Raw genomic sequence first — 17,781 nt, 5'->3', positions numbered from 1 at the left:
CTCAACATATCATCTAATATCCTGTTGACCCTCTCTGTCTTTCCATCTATCTGTGGATGATAAGTTGCGCTGAAGTCCAACTTTGTACCCAAACCTACAAATAACTCCTTCCAAAACTTAGAAGTGAACTTCACATCCCTGTCTGACACAATATTCTTCGGAATACCATGTAGTCTAACCACATATATGATGAACACCTGTGCCACATCACTAGCTGAGAACGTAGACTTCACTGGAATGAAGTGTGCAACCTTTGTTAACCTGACCACAATGACCATGATGGAATCATGTTGCTTCACTGTCTTTGGCAACCCTGTAATGAAATCCATTGAAATGACCTCCCATTTCCATTCCAAAATCACAATCAGTTGTAACAGCCTACCTAGATGCTTTCACTCTACTTTCACTTGCTGACAATCAAAATATCGAAACACAAACTCTGCTACATCCATCTTCAAGTTCGACCAATAGTAATATCTCTTCACTGTTGTCAATGTCTTCTAGTAACCTAGTCGACCTAAATATGGTTTCACATGAAACTCCCTCAAGATCACCTTCTTGAGATCACTATCATCCAACACATATATCCTATCTCAAAACCTGACATATATGTGTCGGATGACAGTGATCTCAAGAAGGTGATATTGAGGGAGTTTCATGCGAACCACTACCTGTACATGACCTATACATGACATCCTTACCCTTATCACTAGAAATGTGCACTGCGAATAGCTTGCACCCTTTCCTACAGCTACACTTTGCTTTCATAGTTGTCACCATCCAAACTGATGTGGCCTTCTTCTTACCTTGTAAGACTCTTGGTTCTCCAATGTCATCAATACACTCAATAGATTTGTCATAACAGTCAACCTTGGTTCTATGTATATATAATCAATCCATGCCCAATAACATACTATATGAACCCAACAATAATACATTTAAATATGCAGTTGTAAGCATACCATTTACGTCAAATGTGCAAGCTCTTGCCCAATGATTCACCCTATTTTTCGTACTTGTAGCCAACTCCGCTAACCAAGATTCTTCATGCAATTCCTTACTCAAACCACACTTATCCACCAAGTTAAGACTAACATAGCTATAATTAGATCCAGGGTCAATCAAAATAGAAATAGCTTGATCACAAAGCTTACTGTCCATCTCGATGATAGATGCCTGATGCTTTGCATGTTTGTTATCTAAGGCTGCATAGATACGGGGAATGTTGTGACCAACATCTCCAACAGTCTGTGCCTCCTATGCACTGTATATCTGAGGTCTACCACCCTTATTCTGCGGACAATATATTCTGCGATGATCTTTTCCAGAAGTCCAACACTCTATAGGATTCTAGCCTCCGTCCTTATTCTTTTCTTCAAATCGATGTCCCTATCCTCTATCTGACAAATTGAACCTCTTAGGTGCTGCAACATTCTCCTTGTTATCTGTACCATGTGACCTTCCTTGCTTTTTATCCCATTTTCCTTTGTTCTTTACATTACCGCTCCATCTTAGCTTAGTGTTAGTGTTGCGCTTCGATTGTTCATAGCAGTGCTTCAACTTTCGAATGGCCTCCTCCAATGATATAGGCTCATCGAATTCAATCCTATATTTGAATGCAACCTGTAGTCCACTGATAAATCTCTGAATCATAGCCTTCTCCTCCTTGAGGTAAGGCACATACCTCAACAATTCCAAGGACTTACTGGTGTACTCATCATTTATCATGGATCCCATCTTTAGTTCATAGAATTCTTTTGCACTGTCATCAACAAATATTTTTTCTTGAATAACTGCTCAAATTCACTCCAAGTCAGATCTTCCTCATTTATGTCCTTGACATTCTTCACATCTTCCCACTGGATGTTTGCTTTACCTTTAAGATTGAAAGTACCACTCTAACTTTCAAGTTCTCTGAGTAGTCATGCAACCTGAAGAACTTTTTCATACCGAGTAACCAAGCCTCTGAATCATGTGATCTCTTTACCTATCCATCAAAAGTAGGTGGTTTTTCTTTCATAAACTCATCTGGAAAGTATTCCCTATCTCTCCTCTTGTAAGGATGATAACGATGATGATCATAGTGCCTATCTGAATCAGAACTAGAATCATACCTGTGTCTATCCCTTCTCCTCTTCACAGTGTCCAACAATTTGTCATCTCGGATTGTTTCATCTCTATCTGATCGGTGATCGCCATGCGATCAACTACCATATGTCCCATTATTTTTTTTCTGCTGCTCATGACTAATTCGAAGTGGCCCCTATTGCTACAAATCTGACAAGCTCTGAAATATGACTACATTTACCTCTGCTAGCTTTTCCTATGACTGTATAATTTTGTCATTATCTACCTTACAACTCCTTATCTCTCCCTTTAAGCTTCTTAGTGTCACTGCCAAATTGGAAGAGTTCCCAACACCATATTTCTCTTTGGGTTCATAGGGAGAGTCTCTGTAGTCAACCATATTGCTAGCCATTTGATGTTTCTTCCTGCAAGGTATATCATGTCAGCTAAACCAAATCACAATAACCCAACGTACCTTAGGATACCTCGAGGAGGATACCTTGTCTCTAAGATCAACAGATCAACATGATACATGCATAACCTATCATTCTAGCTAGGGTCCAGTCATCAATGCATGACCTCAACAACAACACACACCACAACCTCATGCATAACAACCACCACTACATCACGATACACTTGACTACATGAAAATGCATAAGCATTACATAACCATACGTACCATGACCTTATGCATGATGACATAAATCGTACCATTATATGTGGACCATGCACAACCACAATGAAGACAATACAACAACCTACATGTGGATAACGCTCAAGCACGAGTATGGGTCACGCCCACACATAACGCATATAGTCAAGCATAAATGAACAACACTCGTAACAACATGTAGCATCATCTAACCCAGTACACAAGAAGGATACATACGACCAAATCATACAAGAATGTAACCAAGCAACCACATGATACATGTAAGCGATATATAACAACATACAACCAGTCATATACTCGATATATAACAACACACAACCAGTCATATACTCACTATGATGCATCCCACAAAATCACGCTAAGTTTCACATGACAACATCACCACAACAATGATCAACACCATGCAATTGTAACAAGATATGGAATGAAAGTGTGAGAGATACACATGCAACCGACATGCATGCATGACCAACACATAGCACATTCAGTCCGAGGGGTGAACCATGCTATGATACAACCCTATAACACCCTTCTCCCACATCTACCCAAGCAACCGGCCAACCGGGGTAATCATGCGACGAAAAACCACTATGATATGATTCAACCTCCTAAGTCACATTAAGAAAGTGGAACCGACGGAAACACACCTTACAAACATCCAAAATCATCAACAAAACCCTTAGAGGACAAGTAAGCCACTCAAACAACCTGTCCCTGGGTCCCACTGTTGTTTTAGGTCTCTTGGGCCATAGTCGCTCTTGCAGGTCTGCTTGCCTGCCACTGTGGGCCAGAATTGTCAATGTTGTGCCAGGGACCATAGGATTTAAGCCACCTTTTTACTCTCATAGCCCAGGTCACTGCCCAGAATCGATCCAGCTTTTCAAATCAGTAAGGTAACATGGAAATGACAATACTAAAACAAATACTTGTTCAAGACCTTGATTGGACCCCTAATAGCCATAATGGGCATTTTGTTAAACATATTGCAAAGGCGTAATCTATAGGTGTAATTCATAGTTCTGAGCATAGGGGTCTCATACTTAGTTGAGAATCGTTAAGAACCATTGATGCCTCAATGCATCAACTTCCATTTTATCCATTAGGTCATAGATACATTGATCATTCAATTATAAGTAAAAACATGATGAGAACCACACATGGTTGTTGTCATAAAACACATACATAACCAGCATAATAGCAAAAGAAAATAGTTATGAAAGTACAATCATATAGACCACATATAATCTGTCAAAATTCTCATAGAAATACAAGGAGACATAACCATTCATTAATGATGCAAAATCCAAACCCAGGATGGGACTTCCACGTTTCACTTCACTATAGAATGGTTGAGCCAAATCTCTCTTCAGCCATTCACTCCCATGCCATATTCCAAGCATGAATGTGGGGTCTCATATAACACATCAATCAAAACTCATCCAAGGTTTCTAGAGGCTATCCACCTCAACCCATCAAACAGTGATTCCACCTCACGATCGAACATCACAAAACCATCATCAGATTGGTCTCCATCCAAGGATTTTGGAGCATTTGTTCCAACCAAGGCTTCCAAGACTAGTAACTCAACCCATACTTGTCGTGGGGCTTCCAGTGCATTTGTCCAACCAAGGCTTCCAGGACTAGTAACTCAACCCACCAAGGGCTTCCACAACATTTGTCCAACCAAGGGTTTCAGGACTAGTAACTCAACCCAAGCTGTTACAAGGCTTCCAGAGCATTTGTCCAACCATGGCTTCCAAGAACTAATAACTCAACCCAAGCTAAGGAAACATGAGAACCAACCAACAATAAACAATGAAAATAAACCCACAACCACCATGTTTATCCAGGAAATGGCAAGGCTAGGAAATCCACTATTAATCCAGGTAATCCTTCATGCCAATGGCAAATCACAACCAAGAAACCACATGCATGCTAAACTAGTGAAGGAAACATACATGCAACTCGGTCCCTATAAGCAAATCTGATGGAGTTGTTGATCTCGATGCTTCCTTGTGCTTTCTTGCTTTTCCTTTGCCTTCTTGCTCCAAGAATCCAAGTATGCCACACCCTCCAAGAGTGCTACAAGAAAACTCTAAGTGTCCAAGAGTACGAGAGAGAGAATAACAAAAGAGAGCTCCAACATTGAAATGACAAAAGGTTAACAACTGATCCTCATAAGCCTTTTTATGAATAAGGCCTCTATTTTTTTCATTTTCCTCCTCCCATGCAACATGTGACCTTTCACCTTCTTTTTCTCCTAATTTCCATTATTTTCATAAATAAATGTGTCAGAAATGCCATTTTGCCTTTCCAAAGCCTTAGCCATTTCCCATTGCCAATTTCCTTAGCCATAAACAACAAAATGAACACCCCTTAATATGTCTTGCGCAACATTTAAGTGTCCCATCATCCATGGTTATGGTTTTTTTTAACTTTTATTACATGGAATTTTTTCCAGGGTTGTTACAACATAGTGGGAGAAGTTTGTCGGTGTAATAGACATACGGTTTTAGTGGCATTCTCTAGAAGTGGTGGATTCCCAATCTCTTTCAGAGAGCTAGGACGTTAATCAATTGCTCGATAAATTTTTGGATTCAGTGGAGGCACTGAGGGTGGCTAGACAACAACAAGATGATATGGCCGAGAGACAACATGAATCTTCTCAATCCTAATGGAGGCCAAATTCCTTCGACTCCTAAGTTGCCTAGAAATCTCAATGAATGAATTGTGTGAAGAAACCATAGCTCTTAGTCCTTGGGTTATGGTCTTGAGAATTCTTTCACTGGTATAGCTCAGGTCAATTATGGTGGTGTTGGCTCTAGTGTCACTCTCGATAAAAAAGAAGACTCATCGCTCATGAAGAAACGACAACCCTAGATCTGGTCACTGCTAATGGAGTTTCTTTGGATGGTTTACTTAGTCTTTTTTCAATCATCCTACTATTATATGTTTCCATCTAAATACATCCTTGTTCTAGGGTTTTTTTGTAGAGTTATAAGCAAATACATTTTTAGCACAAGGAAGAGATGCACCCTCAAAGTTTACATAGTTTTTGTATGCTCTAATGAATACTTGCACAATTTGAAATTGGAAATATTATGTAAAGATTCTGACCCATAACCCAAATTTTATTAATATAAAACCTCTATTTGTCTCTTTAAAAAAAATGTATTAATGTTGATTAGCTTTAATTTAAAATTCAATTAAATCTTATTTCATACGGGTTTAGTTTGACATATCATTCATATAATATGTATCATTCAAATTCAAATCTATATTATAAAAATATATAAAAATAAAATATTTTAACTATTTAATTTATATATATTTTTATTATGTTTTTTGAAATAGTTTATTTGTTAAGTAATCTATATCAGCCATGGGAGTAATGGACGTATCATATTTAATTCCTAGAAATAGAACCATGTTAATGTTATTGTTTTTGAGGTGAGATGATAATATTTAAAAAATTATTATATAAATATAAGACTCTCTTAATTATTGGTTTTTTTATACAGTGGGAAAATTTTATCTTAATTCAGTTGTCAAATCAACAGTGAGGACATCGCTAATGGCAATGCAAGATGACTCATCATTATTCCTTACGTGCGAGGAAGATTGGGCATACTCCATCGTTATTCCTTACGTATGAGGAAGACAGGGCATAACCTTATCCTAATTATTGATTCTGTTTTTTTTGTAAGCTTGGTAGGACTACATCTTCATCATGTCCAACTTCTCACCCTGATTGGGATTTAAACCCAAGACTTCCTTCCGTCAAACTTCATTTCCATGGCCATTGTCAATTGAACTACCCCAAGTAAACTAATTATTGACTCCTTTTAAAATATATATATATATATATATATATATATATATATATATATATATATAATGTTACTTTTAATTTATATATCTTTTTTAACTATAATATATATCCATCTTAAATTGAATTATACCAGTCTAGATCCATCTAACACCAGATCTATCAAGGCCTAAATCCCTCTAACACCAGATCTATCAAGGAGGGATCAAATCTCTTGAGGTGTAAACCTATTTTTTGAGTGCAAAATTTGAGGAAAGGTTTGCACCTCGAGATAGATCTGGTGTTAAGATGGATCTAGGTTGGTCTCAGTGGTGTGTGGTCATACAAAATTTGATGAACATCTAATTATTTTGATCATTTTAAATATGCTAAATATGTCTAAGATTAATTTGGCCAATTTAATTTAAAATTTGCTTAGTTACCTCAGTTTGTTGCTAAACATCTAATTATTTTGATCATTTTAAATATGTTAAATATGTCTAAGATTAATTTGGTCAATTTAATTTAAAATTTGCTTAGTTACCTCAGTTTGTTGCTAAACATCTAATTATTTTGATCATTTTAAATATGTTAAATAGGTCTAAGATTAATTTAAAATTTTCTCAGTTACCTCAGTTTGTTGAGATAAGAGACATTGTTAGTAAAATGATGAAAAATGATGAAATGCAAATTTTGAGTGCAAAGTGTCAATGTAACAATTTTGATAGATAGAAAATGTGAATACTAATCTGAAACTATTTTCTTCTACTCTATCGTCACACCTATTAGTTTTTCCATTTCCTCATATCGATCATATGAAAAGAGTAGTTGGAATCATAGACCATTCAAATATTTAACTTAAGCTATTGTAGTAGACAACATACCTTGTCTATGTTGCTCTCCAATATTAATAGTAATTTTCTTGAAATTCAATCATTGTTACTTATGGAGTGTTAAACCCCAAATAATTTTCAATGGTAGTTATTTTCTATTACCGCATTTGAACGCAAAGTAATTAACAATTTTGAATGATGGAAAATGAGAATAATAAGAATGTATCTAATTATAAATAGTTTATAGTTTCAAGAAGAAAACATTTGGGGTAAGCAAACATTTTATTTAGGATGAAAATTCAAGTATTGTACTTAAGGTTGAATATTTTTTATGTCCTCACACTAAGATGAGTGTGTATGTTTTGGGGGTGAGAAGGAGAGACAAGAGGAGATAGAGATATAGATGGGGGAGGAAGAGGGAAGAAGAGAGAGGAAAAGACATGGAGGGAGGACGATATATATATATATATATATATATATATATATATATATATATATATATATATATATGGAGAGAGAAATATGAGAGAGAGAGGGAGGGGAAAGGGAGGCAGGGAGAGAGATAGATAACTATGGAGAGAGTGTGTGCATGTTTAGAGGCTGAGATAGAGAGATAAAGAAGGATAGACAATGGGAGATAGAGATATAGATGGAGGAGGTAGAGATGTGCTTACAGTGAAATCAATGCACACTATTAATCTAATTACTTTGAAATTAATGTATATCATAAACAATGTAAACTTTGAAACGGGAGCTATAAACTCAAAATCAATGCACACTATTAATCTAATTACTTTGAAATTAATGTACATCATAAATAATGTAAACTTTGAAACGGGAGCTATAAACTCAAAACAGGAACTCTGGCAAAAAAAACCTCGTAAAAACATCAAAAACAGTGTTAAAAACAACTAGTGTTGATGCTGGAATAACACCTTTTTTTTTTTAGGGTAAATTTTCAACATGTTTTAAAAATGGTGGTGAAAACCAATTTTATATGCAAAAATTGTCCAAAAGACACCCTCAAAACTAAAAGTGTTGATAAATAAATAAATTTAAAATAAACTATAAGATAGAAAAATTTAAAAAATATTAAGGAAAAAAAATGAAAATTAAAAACAAATTAGATTTAAAAAAAAAAAAAAATTAACAAAAAAAATTAAAAACTATTAAAATTAAGATTAAAATGTTGATTACTTAAAAATATATATAAAAAAAGACAAAAATAAATTAAAAAAAAATAAAATAAATTATCTCATAATCCAAAAAAGAATTTGGAAATATATATATATATATATATATAAACAAAAATTAAAAAATTAAAAATTAAAAAAACAAAATAAATTATCTCATAATCCAGAAAAGAATTTGGATATATATATATATATATATAAACAAAAATTAAAAAATTAAAAAAACATTAACAGAAACTAGAAAAAAATTAAAAATTAAAAACAAACTATATTAAAAAAAATAGAAAATTAACGAAAATAATTTTGAAAACTAATAAAATTAGTATTAAAAACATTTTTTAAAAAACTAAAAAAACAAAAATAAACGCAAATAAATAAATAAATAAATAAATAAAAATATATATATATATATATATATATATATATATATATATCTTCCAATTAAAAAAAATAATAATAATAATTTTTATTAAGCTTAAATTTTTATTTCATAACCAAAAAATTAAAATATATATATATATATATATATATATTAAACATTTTTTTTTGGGTTAAATATTAAAAAAATTTAAATTTTTTTGAAACCATTTTTTGATTAAAAAAAAAAAGAAATTATTAATTTTTTTTACCAAAAAAAATAAAAACTCCTCCAACTGCCTAGGGTGGCGCGGCCCTGAGCGGAGGGCCTGCACTACCCAGGGTCGCACCACCACGGGCAAAGGGGTGATTCCCAGAATCGCCCCTCCGCCCGCCTGGCCACCCTGGGCGGAGGGCTTGCATGGAATCACCCCTCCGCCCACCCGGCCGCTCGACCACAGGTGGACGGAGGAGTTTTTAAATTTTTTTTAATAATTAAAAAAAAAAAACATTTTAATAATATTTTTGTTTAAAAAAAAACTTGTTTAAAAAAAAATTAAAATTTTTGATAATTTTTTTTTCCTAAATAAAAAAATGGTTTATTATATATATATATATATATATATATATATCAAAAATTTGTTTAATTTTTTTTTAAATAAAAAATGTAAGTTTAATAATAATTTATTTATTTATTTTAAATAACTAAATACATGTTTCTTTATAAACTTTAAATGTTTTTTAATTTTTTGTTTTTTTAATTTGAAAAGACATATATATTTTTAAATTTTGTTTGTTTGTTTGTTTGTTTATTGTTGTTTTTTTTTTTGAGTTTTTTTTTTTGTTTTTTAAATGTTTTTAATATTAATTTTACTAGCTTTTTTATTTTTATTTTTGTTAATTTTCTATTTTTTTAATTTAGTATGTTTTTAAATTTTATATATATATATATATATATATATATATATAATTTTTATGTTTTTTTTCCAAATTCTTTTATGGTTTATGAGATAAAAAAAAAATTTAACATTTTTTTGTCTTTTTTCTTTTTATATTTGGTTTTTTAAGTAATCAACATTAAAAAAAAAAAAGATAAAACAATTTGAAAATTCGTTAAGTAATCATAATTTATAAAAAAAAAGGTTGGACATAATAAATTTTAAAATGTGAAAAATAAATCCTTTAAAAAAAAGTATGTTGCATCAACACGTTTCAAAATCAGCCATGATATTGGCCCTGGTATTGTAACAATTAAAAGCCTAGATCCATAACATAATAATCCAAAGTCTAGATGGTCCATGGTATTGATAAACCATGATTTTATAGTTTTCTTCCCTCCTCTCCCTTTTTCTCTTGTGGGTATTGGCCCATGGTATTGTACAAAAACCTACTTAGAAGTTGATTAAAAATCTTGTCATATTGTAAATATTAAGTTTTTATCCACTTATTAATTAAATTTATAGATGAAACACATCTATATTAATTGTTACAAATATATTGATTACATAAAATATAATATTACAATATTATGTTACCAAATATTTATAACCATCCCCACTTAATAAATATTGGCCACGGATGAGGAGACATACTAATTAAAATATAATATTATTAAATTTTATCTAATATTTCCCTAGTTATTATTACATAATATGCCCCTCTGTTTTCTTTACCTAATTTTATTTGTCATTCAATGAATACACTAATCGATCTATTTTTAAATTGTATAAATATCCTTTTCAAAATTGAGTTTATTACTATTAGCCGACACATTTGTTATTTTAATTAATTTTTTTATTTTAAAGTAACGTTACACATATCTTCAGCATATACAATATATATTAGCTGACACATATATAGTAATGTTACACATATCTACAACATATACAATATATATTAGTGGACACATAATTTTTTAAATATTTTTTAATGTAATGTTACGTTTCCCTCATATTTTGTTAATATTTTTTAATGTAACATTACTTTACATGACAACATCTCTCTTATATTTTTTTAATATTTTTTAATGCAACTCATATTTTTAAATATTTTTGTTACATAACAACATCTCCCTCATATCTACTTCATATTTTTTTTAAATATTTTTTAATATAACGTTATGTTACGTGACAACATCTCCCTCATATTTTTTTAATATTTTTTTAATGTAACATTAAATTAGGTGATAACATCTCCCTCATATATTGAGATATAAAGTGTCTCTCCATACAAAAATATAATTCACTTATTTAATATAATAATTACAATGTATAAATTGTAAAGATAAAACCAATTTCCAGATAATATTCCAAACTAGTGGATAACAGAGTATTTTCCCATCTAATGGTCAATAGAGTAGTAAGGAAGTTGTGTTAATGGTGTAAAAACTAAAAAGGTGATGAGTTTATCAGTATAAAAAGTTGTGAGGTCATTATAGAATTATTAAATTGAGCAAAAAGGTTGTGAGGTAATTATAGAATTATTAAATTGGCGTTGCTCGACATGCAGAATGAGAGGAATGCTAGTGGAAACCACAAACGGACATAAAAAGAAGTTTGAGAATCTCTTAAAACACCAAAAGCCCGTCTTATCTACTGCATTAAACAATCGATTAAGAACCTACACAACTGAATAGGCGAGACAACAATGCATGGTAACATTAAGAATTGCAAGGCTAAAGGACCCATTAGCAAGGAAGAAGCCTTGGCTTAAGGGGAAGAGAGATAATAAAAAAATTGCAAGGGTAATCTCACTCTGTGATGGATGAGATGTTTTATGATACGATAGTGTGATGGATGAGATGTTTTATGATACGAAAATATTAGAACACTTCACTTGGGCAAGAAATTGGGTTGTGATTTATGCAACAAGATTTTAGGAGAATTTTAGGAGAAGTAATAAAGGAATAAAAAAAAAGATGTTATAAATTTAAATTTATGTTATAAAAAAATGTTTATATTTTTAACTAAAGTTAAATGAGAGCACATAATTTTTTATTTATATAAGATTTAGTTAATCTTATCAGAACAATTTAAAACCATAAACGATATGGGAAGATATTTTTGTAAGGGTTTATGTGGTTTTTTTTTTTACAAAGATATTAATTAGGGACACTATAAGGGTCATAAAGAATATCACTAGAAACTGAATTGAAATATATTTAAATTTTACTTGCTTTGGTTTTAAAGGAAATGTTTATGAGTGGGTAAATGAATTGCAATGTGGTCTTTACTTTTTTTTTTTAGTGATTGCCAACTTTTATATGGGAACTTCGAAAAGAAATAACTTGAATCCAATTCACTACAACCAAAATGGTGGATGAGGTTTGTTGATGAGATTAATGTAAATTAAATGCATGAAAAAAAGAATCTAGATATAATTTTGAACCATTTGAACATTAGGTCTAACCATATAAAGTTCACAAAGGAGGGAAAAGATGAAAATTGCATTTAATTCATGTTTTTTCATCATTAAAACTAATGTTGGCATCTTTAGCCACTTGGTTTATAGCAAAAAGTCACCCAAAGATAGATATCCACATGTGAATTCTCAAGTGCTCACACAAAGATGATGGTCAAAAAAGGGGTGGTGGGGTGCGAAGAAATACATGTTTGTTTCTAGATACATGCACGTGTTTCTAGTCCTATAGACTCGGTGGTCATTGAACCAACACACAATATTTCCAACTATGATTTTTAGGAATATTTGCACCTTCCTATGTTGAGTATGCACATTCTTAGGAACATGCATATGCTTAGGAATATACATGTGTTCCTAAGTAGGAACATGCATGCATTCCTAATAATTTTAAAACCTTTGAAGACCCTAACAAAATAAAAAAAAAAATTAAGGGCTCTCATCCCCCTTATGACAGCCATAATGTACCCAAGGCCTACATACATCTAGTCACTATCATTTCCAAGACCCTAGGACACATAAATCCTACTCAAAATGACCTAATGGCACTAGCATCCCCAAACATAGAGCAAACTAAAAAACAACCTTGAACACACATTGGCTAAGGCCATGAAAAACACCTTGAACTCGCATGCATGACCTCCCAAGTCTATCCTTTACCTCATAGTGGGCATATTGGCACAACTTGGGGTTTTGGTAAAGTTGGTATCAATCTTAAGATCAGGGGGTTGGGGGGGAAGGGCGAACGGAGGGAGGGAAGGAGGTAAGAGAGAGAGAGAATGGGAGGGAGCCAAAGAGAGGTGGAGGAGGGAGTCAAAGTGTGTGTGAATGTGAGTGAGTGAGTGAGTGAGTGTGTATGTGTGTAAGAGAGAGAGAGAGAGAGAGAGAGAAGGGAAGGGGGGACAAAGATAAAAGGAGGGAGATCCTAATAAAGAGAAAGTGAAGGGGAGAGAGGTAGAGAGAGTGAGAGAGAGGATGTAAGAGATAGAGTGAGGGGGAGCCTAATAGAGAGAAAGTGAAAGGGGGGAGGTAGAGGGAGTGAGAGAGTGAGGGATGGGAGAAGTTAAGGAGAGACAAAGAGAGAAAAAGCAGGCATGGAAAGATAGAGAGGCAATAGAGAAGTAGGGGAAGCGATGGGGGGAGTGAGGGAGGGGATGATAACCAAAATAGAAATAAAAATATTCAATGAAATATAATAGATGAACAACTTATAATTATTACAGTAAACACAATATTAACCACATATGAAAGTGTACTTGAAACAATTATATTTTATAATTAACCAACTAGTTGTAGACCTCAAATGTTCCACCTAGCCATAGACCACACTACTTCAATACTCATAGTAGTGGGTCACGCCTGAGTTAGGGATATGACTCCACTAAGATAAAGGTTCACCTAGAACCCTCTATGGTCAATAGTTAGAACAATCAAGTCAAGAACAAGGTACCAAAACCTAGAATCACTCTAACATATAAAATCACATCCCTCATCAACACACATAACCCAAGGTAGTGCACCCCTTCTCTACCTCTGTAGTCACTTAGACTATAACATCACCCTTCAAACGCCCCAACATAGTTTCACCAAGAAGTGATAGAGCCTTGTGGCTCCATGATTCTAGCTACCCTCAAGGTTCTCTAAGTACCCTCTAGGCCCCACATAAAGAAACCTATCCCTACACGTCTCCCTCGAAGGCTCCATCCTTTCCCCAAGGAAACCTATGGAGAAATGTACTCATACCAAGTAATAGTAGCAAGGTCACTCTCCCCTTATAGTAAACTCAATAGTCCTAGTGATAGGTCTCCATGATAATGAATGAGAATAAACTGATTAAAATACACTAAACTCCCACTTTATGTATGCATGTTCCCAGCATAACAAGTGGAACACAAAGACACCCCTCCCCAACAACTGGAGAATATTTCCCATAACTTAGGAACTTAGGATTAAGCATGTGCATGGAATGTTAGGGATTATTTTAATGTTTTTTTCTTATCTCTCTAAGACTAAAACCCTTTCATCTATCCCTTGGACCCCTTACCTAGTCGCATGGGGGCTTCACTGAGGGAGAAATACCATACCATGTGGGTTCATATTAGGGGAAATATTTTGAGGAAAAAATGACCTAATATATTAGGGGATATATAGGGGGTAAAGAGTTTTTATATTTGTAGGTATACAAAATGGAGATCGAAGTTAATGGAAAAATATAAAGGGGTATAAAAAATATTAATGAAAAAAAAGATACCTATAATATCTAGTGAAAGTAGTGGTTTTTTAAGTTGGGAAGGTGTATTGGGTTCGTATTGGAAGGGGGTTAAATAATGTGATTTTTAGAGGTGTTTTCCAATATGCAGTCAAATTAGGGGTATTGTTTAGTATTCCACAAACGCACATGATATGTCAAAGGTCCATTGAGTGAAGCCCCTGTGCCTAGTCGTGGATTCCTAGGCCCCCATCTCTCTTGTCTAAATTGGTTTGTAGTAGTGGTATATTTTATTAATATGATTTGTGATTACATATTACATTTGTTAGTCTCATTAGATTTTTCAACCCATAGGCTCTCTAGCCTAAAACACATAGACACTCTAGCCTAAAAATGAACATATATGTGTGTGTGTATACACACACATACACATATCCCAAGGGTGTTATAAATTCCCCATAACCAATACTTGGTGCTCAAAACCTTCTAATGGTGTTCATATTGCAATTGAAAGGAAGAATATCCTAGAGAGTTTATCTATGGTGGTTTGAGGAATCATTGATTTCTTTTTATCCCCAGAAGCTACTTTTTAGACCTAGTGAGAAAGTTTCATGACTTGGCCTTGGTCCAGGTCTTAATATTGATACCTACTACTCCAAAAACCCTAATTTTTCCAATATGCCCACTAAGAGGTAAGTGATACACCCAGTAAGTCTTGTGTGTGGGTTCAAGGTGGTGTTTGTAGGTATGTGTATTAGGGTCTTGAAAATTACATTCATTGTGTGTGTGTGTGTGTGTGAAGGAGTCACAATGGGGCCATCTAGGCCCCTTTTCCAGGGTTTAAGGGTGGTATCTCTCAACCAAAAATTTTGGGAGGGTCTTCAAAGGTTAAAAATTAGTAGGAATGCACATGTGCTCCTAATAATGTGCATGTACTCCTATGGTTAGAATATAAAATTGCTCCATAAACTTCCACATTGATTTGTTGATGCCCTCTAAACCATATATTCTCACATGGTTCATCCCTTAGGATGAGGCTTACCTTCTCCCCCTCATCACCCTCCCTTACACCTTAACATAGTAGCCTTTGCTTCTTTGTCTCTTCTCTTTGCAAGACTTCAAAGTAGCATTAGTAATAATTTGTTAAAAAATTGGAGGAAATACCCAAATTCATTGTTCATGGGCCACAATATCACTCTACAACTATGTATCTTATTGTTCAAGGCTTGATTAGATAGTTCACATGAATACTTCCCCCCCCCCCACCCATCGGGCATACTCAAAAAGCTTATGTAGATAAGAATTGGTGACCACTAACTAAAGGTAAGATCTCCTTATCCATTTGTGCCAAAGTATTTTTTTAACTTTCTATTCGAAGGAAAAGAAGACATGGATTTAATTTTAGAAGTGGCCCATATTTCCTAGGGGGCCAAGGGATCTACTTGAACTACTAGAATCTAGAATTTAACCTAGAAAATGCAGTATCCCCTCATTTGTCCCAAACAAGGTTAAGCTCACCCATATCCCTCTCCACTTCTAGAATAAATAAACCTTTAAGAATATAGGAAACACCTTAGGAAAACATATAGATTGAGCCAAACTTGGAGAAGGAATGTTTGCCTCTGAATCGATCTATGTGGAAATTGGCTTGGAAAAAGAACTCCTTAAATCCATTTAACTATTGTTAGATAAGTAGATTTTTATACAATTGGTGGATTGTGTTATATCCCATTCAAGTGTAAGTCTTGCCACAAATATCACCATTTTCAAGGACCTACCCAAAAGCATCCCTAAATGAAAAGCAAACTGACAAGGAGACTAGCGACAATAACCCAAAAGGAGATTATCTAACAACCATCATGATAACCAACCTAAACATGCTCCTCCAAGCTCCTCCTCTCCTTAGGAACCTTCCTCCTCCAAGAAAAATCCACCTCAAACCCCAAAAGCAAAAAGCAACCTAAACTTATAATATCCATAGGGAAATGGGTATGAATCATTGTCCTAAATGAACAACTTGTAATATATTGAAGTACCTATTATAGCAGATGGAGACAAGGACACGTTTCCTCCACTTAAGTATGTCCCTACCCTTTCGGTTGAAGTTTTTTATTCTCCCTCTCAAGCTATCAGGCCACCTTTATCTACGAATGTGAGAATCCCTAGTCTTAGAGGAAGCTCTTCCATCCCCACTTTCTCCTTAGGCTTAGCCTTTTGTTGATGGTGTTGCATGTCCCACCAATAACTGGGGGGTCTCCTTGGTGTGAAGTCCTAGTTAGACCTCACATTGTTTGGGATGGGAGCCCCATCCGGTATGTGGGCCCGATTGCCACCATGAATGTTTCGCTTTTGGTTGTCAAATGTGAGGATGCTAGAGCGAAGGTAAGAAAGAAATTCCCAAACAATGAGACAAATTCAACACAAGATTGACAAACTGCAAAAAGAGGTACAAAAAAGTCACAACTACAATAAAGAGGAGTATGCCATGAGAAGGATTAGTGAGCCAAAACCGCCTCAGACATACCTAAACAAGATCATGCTAGAGGTTAACTACAAATTAGTTCACAATAGGTCACGAACATGGCATGTAATAAGTAACCACATATTCAAAAGCAAACACACATGCAAAAGCTACAAACTAGTCCATAACTTATTGCCTATATGAAAGCACACAAAAAAATACAGTAAAAATATCAAACAACCAATACAACCAATATGAGTAACCATGGGAATCAGTGTCAGAAATGAATAACTTCTTATTAATGTTGTTGAAAATACAAGTACATATCTTGCAACTCATCAAATCCCAACAATGGAACATGGGTTGCTCATACCATTATCCAATGCAAAACCCTAACCTCACCATAGCTCATCCTACTAGCTACCAAGAGCTAAGTACCTCTAGCTCTCAAGCAAAAATAACCTTTCTAATGCTAGTCCTATCTCAAATGCTAAAAGTCCCCTCAAATGAGGCATGAGGGTATAGTTATAGAGGTGAGGTGATTGTTCACCTATCATGACTTTTCACCTACCCTCATGACTCTTGAGCTTCATCACCACTCTCTCATGTCTAATGACTATTACATGCTAAAATTCACCTCAGCATGGTTGTTGTCTTTATGATTAGAAATATTTGCATTATGGCGAAATATAAGTTAAGAGGATAGCACAGAGGGTTTTTGAAAACCCTAGAATGCTAGTTGTCTGCATTGTTGCGACAA

Source organism: Pinus tabuliformis, chromosome 4_2 (assembly GCF_031772625.1).
Source record: "Pinus tabuliformis cultivar Carrire ecotype Pingquan chromosome 4_2, CPIR1, whole genome shotgun sequence".
NCBI lineage: Eukaryota > Viridiplantae > Streptophyta > Pinopsida > Pinales > Pinaceae > Pinus > Pinus tabuliformis.
This window is presented reverse-complemented; position numbering follows the sequence as displayed.